A 5,807-nucleotide genomic window follows, 5' to 3' on the forward strand; every position below is an offset into this window, starting at 1 on the left:
CACCCCGGCGGGGAACGCGAGCCCGCCGGGGGTGGATCCCCGCTAAGGCTGTGGGGGTCCGACCTACGCGCGGCGGGGGCCGCGGGGGCCGGAAAAGACCTGCCGGCTACCGGGATGCCAGGCCCCGAGCCTGCCCCCCCAGCAAGGCGCCCCATTGGTCCCTGGCGCCGGCCCCGCCCCGTGGGCGTGAAGGGGAAGCCCCGCCCCTCGCGATCCCCGGGCCGGCGCGGCAGGCTCCACGTGCGCCCCGAGGGGCTGCTGCCAAGTCGTCCTGTAGACCTGGGTCTCGCGCGTGGCATGGGCTACGGTCCCTACAGCCCGCGTTACCCCTATGCAAACAGGCACCCGTCGCGCGGTCCCGACGCCGCTCAGGTCCAAGGAGTTCCCCGGAGGAACCGCCCCCTAAAATGGGTGTGTGGCAACGGCGGAAAAACGAAGTGGGGTGGGCGGGGCCGCGACACCTGGCTCAGGTATGTCGCCAGGTATTTTGAGCGACGTCTGTCGGTGCCTTCTGGAATCGTAGTTCTCCAGCTTCACGGAGCCCTAGAATGTACACTGCATCGTCGCCCCTCACCCCCAGCGGGGGACCCTTCCCCGGGCCCTGTCCAGCCAGCCAGCTGCGGTCTTCGCCTCGGCCACGGGAGGGAGACGTGGGCCGCCGATCGGGGCTGGAGCCCCGGAGGCGCAGATCCTGAGGATCTGACTGGATCGCTGTCTACTTTTGTGGCTCTGGGCTTGAAGTTCCTACCTCTTGAAGAGATCGTGAAACTTGTGAACCCAACTACCTAGTTGGAGCCCCCTACTCATTCTTTACAGGTCCCATCAACTGCAGCACCGCCAGACAACGTTTCCTCATCTGTAAAATGAGGGTAAACTACGACCTCCCTCCCAAGGTTGCCATGAGAGTTTATGAGCTAATAGACATTTCAGAACAACTCCCGCACGTTCAGTAAATTATTCTTTGCATACAGTGCTTCATTAAAGGTGCATAACCACTCTTTGAGGTCGTTGTTGCTATTTCAGCGTTTTCAGATTAGGAAATTAAAGCTTGCAGAGCTTTCGTATATTCCTAAATTTTATATCGACCTTATGGTCACACCTTCATATGAGCCTCAGGAAATGAACAGGTCTTTCCCTAACACTGTTCCTTGGTTGTAGAGTATCTACAACACTCCTCTAGGAGAGAAAGGAGGCCAGACCAACCCAAATGTGGCTCTGTCAGAAAGAGATGTCATCAGCAGCTCAAATTTGGCATTTTTAGGTCATCTCTGCTGCCCGCAGGTCTATCACAATTTTTGGTGGTTTCCACTTTGGTGAGACTTCCAACACCCTGGCCAGTCACTCAACTCTGCTTCAGAGGCCTTATCCTTCATGCTACCCAGTTCTCCACTGGTTTTGCCCTACACCTTGTCTTTACCAATATCTGCAGTCCCTCTTCTTTCATACCTCTTTTAGTACATCTGTTAGAGAAAATATTAATCTAACCTTGTTAAGGAAGACTTTATTCAGGACTATTGCAGTGTCTTCAAGATTATTACAACAGGCACCAAGCACAGTGGCGTAAGAGCGTAATCTCAGCACTCTGGAGGCTGAGGCAGAAGGATTGCAAATTCAAGGCCAGCGTCAGGAACTTAGTGAGTGCCTGTCTCAAAATAAAAGATTAAAAGTGCTGGGGAGGAGGCCAGGGTTGTGGCTTAGTGGTACAGTGCTTGCCTAGCATGTCTGAGGCACTGGGTTCGATACCTGGCACCACATAAAAATAAACAAACAAATAAAATAAGGGTATTGTGTCCATCTACAACTTAAAAAAAAAAAATTTTAAAGGACTATGTATTGGGCTTATGCAGAGTCACTGCAGAGCCCCATAACCACTTTAAAAAAAAATGCTGGGGGGGCTGGGGATGTGGCTCAAGCGGTAGCACGCTTGCCTGGCATGCATGCGGCCCGGGTTCGATCCTCAGCACCACATACAAACAAAGATGTTGTGTCTGCCAAAAACTAAAAACAATAAATAAATATTAAAAAATTTAAAAAAAAAATGCTGGGGATATAGCTCAGTGGAAGAGCATCCCTGGGTTCAATTCTTACTACTGCAAAAGAAAAAAAAAATTGTAACAGGGAAGAGATATCAAACTCAGTTCTGAAGATAGTTGGGGGTTCATAGCCAATGTGCATAAAGAAGGGGTCAACAGATGGATAATTACTAAAAGGAGACATCAAAGTAAGAAAAAAAATTTTTTTTTTAGTTTTTGTTGTTGTTTGTAGTTGCAAATGGACAGAATGTCTTTATTTGTTTATTTTTATGTGGTGCTGAGGATCAAAACCAGTGCCTCATGCATGCTAGGCAAGCGCTCTGCCACTGAGCTACAGTCCCAACCCTAAAGGGACTTTTGCTAAACCAAAATAACAGGATTCTTGCTGAAGGCAGCTCAGGGTGATCAAATATCAAGGGTGAAGGGAATTCCCTCTACACTGAACTGGACAAACTGGACACAGATACACATGCCTATAATTCCAGCTACTTGGGAGGCTGAAGCAGAAGAATTTTAAGTTTGAAATCAGTCTCAGCAACTTAATGAGAACCTGTCTCAAAATTTTAAAAGGGCTGGGGATGTAGCTCAGTGGTAGAACTCACTTGCTTAGCATGCACAATTCCCTGGGTTCAATGCTCCGCACCATAAACAAACAAACTGAGCTAGACAGGCCTGGCAGTGATGGGGGATGGATGGGTTGGCAACACTGAGGCTGGTCAAGAAGGGGACTCAGAGGAGACTGGCTAAAGTTTGGTCAAGGAGAAATCTTTGTCATGCCCCACCCCAACAATCCTGTACCTCACTGGACAGCCCCCCACCATGATCCTCTTTCCATTGTTCCTCTTCCCCCTCACATCCTGATTTCCCTTATTACTTAACTCAAATTTAAAGGACAATTATAAGCACTTCCTTGCATAGACCATTGCCCCTCTCTCTATCTGGCAAAACCGCAGCCCTGGTAACTCATTTGGCCTATCCCAAGCAGTTGGATGTGGCTGGAGAAAACACTCAACCATGGCAACACGTCTCATGCAAATTCATGACCCTTAACCTTAAGTGGGTCCTTGAAGCCCCCCAGCATTCTGAAAACCTTTTTCTAGTCCATTCACTCTCCTATACCCATAGATTCCAACCCTCCCCTCTTCAATCCTCTAGTGCTTCCTCCACCTGTAGCCTTTGGCTCTCTGCCTTGCTTCCCATGTCACTCAGAAAACAGAAGCCATCAGAGCTCCTATCCACCCACCACCTGCCTCCCTGCCTCAGTGCGCTTTGTTCTACCTGCCTCCTGACACTATGAACAAACTGAGCATGCTCCTAGGCACAGTCAACCTGCCACTTGTGCTCTGTCTTTTCATTCCATTGGGTCATTCCCATCTATATATATATATATATATATATATATATATATATGTGTGTGTGTGTGTGTGTGTGTGTGTGTTTTCTTTCTCATGTCTTATAAAGAAATAGATTTTCTTGATTCTACCTGCCACCTGTTACAGCCCCCCCACCATCCCTCCATTTCGCTGTTCTCCTTTATAACCAGATTCCTTATAAGTTTAGGTCTATACTAGCTATTTCTAATCTCCTCCTCCATTTATTTTTAAAACTTTTATTGGTACTGGGGATGAAACCTAGGGCCTCAGATTTGCTAGGCAAGTTCCCTGCCCTTGAGCTGCATTCCCAGCCCTCCTCGTTTCTTCTTAATCCCATTACACTTAGATTTTTGCTCCTTAGCAAAAGGGAAACTGGTCAACAAGTCACCAATGACTTTCACTTGGTCAGGGTGACGGCCTCTGTTCCTGTCCTCATTTCCCCATCATCTGATGTGCTTGCTCAATTCTCCTCCATGTTCCTCTCTTGCCTTCTAGGACTCCACACTTAGCATTTCCTCCCACTTAGCCTCCTCTGCTGGTTCTACCTCATCTCTCATCTCAACTTTGGAGCATCTTTAGGTGTCATGAGAGAAACAGCCAAGAGGCAATTGTGAAATGGAAGCTCCACTTGAGGGTAGTAGTTCAGTCTTCACCACTTACATCCATTAGATGAGACTGGTGACCTCATCCAATTTCATAGTTTTAAATACCATTTATATAACAGTGCCCCCAAGGGTGTATCTCCAGTCCAGACCTCTACTCTGAACTTCAGAATGTATTTCCAACAACGTACTGACATCTCTGCTTGGACATCAAGTAGGCAGCTCAAACCTGGTATATCCAAAATCAAATGCTTCAACACATCCTCACAACCAACTCCTATGGGGTCTTTTCATCTTTCCAGATGTACTGGAAAGGCAAAAACTGTGGGGTTACACTTCAATACTGTCTCACACCCCACATCAACTCATAAGTAATTTTATTTTTTTGCCTCCAATGTCAAGATACAACGGGTATCCAAACATCTGATCACCCTAGTCCAAGTCACCAGCAATTTATCCTTTAATTATTGCAATAGCCCCCTCACTGGCTTTCCTGCTTCTGCCCTTGACCTTACAGTCCCTCAATAGAGCAGTTAGAGTAATGCTGTCAAAGTAAATATCCGCTGGTGCTGCTTCTCTCCAAAACTGTCCACTGGCTTCCCATTTTCTTCAAAGTAAAAGCCAAGTAATCTACCTATCAGTAGGGTGGTGGGATTCACCAACTACAGGTCTGATTCATGCCTGTTGCCATGACATAAATATTAATAATGTTTCATTTTGCCCAGAAGTGTCTCAGAGTAATCTAGACATTATATGAACATCCTACCCGATCTGCACCCCATCCCCAATCTCTCATCTCCTGTGCACAATCCCCACAATGGCCTCTGGGCTGTGCTTCAAACAATCCAAAGAACGCTCTGTGGCTCAAAGAACATGATGAGTTTCCTTTAAGTCTTCGGGACTCATATCTTCTTAGTGGATTCATTTGAAAATTACATCACACCCTCCTCCCCATCAAATCTATTTTTTTCCTCCGTAGCATTTAACAACATATTAGATGTTGTACTGTTTTCTTATTTTCTTGTTCCTTGCCTACTCTACAAAACAGGAGCTCCTATTCTCTCCGCTGCTGTAGCTCTGGCGCCTCAAACAATCCCCAGTTCTAAGAACTACTTATTGTGACTGTAGGTGTAGGAATCCTCCCGGATCCGCCCACCAGCTAGCAGTCGCTAGCTTCAGGCTTGTTTGATCACATGACGGTAGCGGCTCCGCCCCGCCTCCTGGGAAGGGAAGATGGCGGAGCCCTGGGTGGCTTCAGAGAAAGGGCAACCAAAGAGAGGACGCTGGCTCGCCAGAGCGTCTACGCCGCCGCCTTTTCTGCGGTCGCGTCCTGGGAAGGCGCGAATTCTGCGGCTACGTGCTGGTCCTCCTCCCCACCATATTTTACGAGGGAAAGAAAAAAAAAAAACAAAAAACTAAGCTTCATAGACAGATCTGCCTGCCGCCTCCCTATCTCTTGGGATCCCCACGATCCGAGGCGTGTAGGAAGAAATTGAGATTCAGGGTTTTTCTCTCCTGCTGTCAATCCCTAGTCAACCTATTAAGTGACTTCAGGGTGACCGCCCAGCCTCTAGGGATCCCCAAACACATAATCGGTCCGCCCCCCGGGCGACTGGGTTGTCCTGGAGTCCTGGTGGATGCGAGTTAGGCCTCGAATAATAATTTCCTGGTGATCCCACCCCGACTCCCGCTGTGAGCTCCCCAGGATTAAGTCTGGTGAATCTGCGCACGCCCCCTCCCAGATCCCCCAGGTCCCTGGGGCAGATGAGCCCTTGGCCACCGCCCCTACAATTTCCTGC

General features: G+C 48.4%; 1 protein-coding gene across 3 annotated transcripts in view; it reads right to left on the minus strand.

Moving 5' to 3' along the window:
• Positions 1-158, minus strand: part of Slc12a9 (solute carrier family 12 member 9) — a 10,309-nt gene extending 10,151 nt beyond the window's left edge. For 2 of the 3 annotated variants that reach the window (XM_048790000.1, XM_015491477.2), the window contains exon 1: positions 41-128. The gene's annotated coding sequence lies outside the window, so the exon portion shown is untranslated. Of the gene's footprint in view, positions 1-40 lie in introns of all 3 variants that reach the window. The other variant, XM_015491478.2, reaches the window with a different exon arrangement.
• Between the last annotated feature and the right edge of the window lie 5,649 nt (positions 159-5,807).

The sequence above is a fragment of the Marmota marmota genome, unplaced genomic scaffold (genome assembly GCF_001458135.2).
Source record: "Marmota marmota marmota unplaced genomic scaffold, marMar, whole genome shotgun sequence".
NCBI classification, from domain to species: Eukaryota; Metazoa; Chordata; class Mammalia; order Rodentia; family Sciuridae; genus Marmota; species Marmota marmota.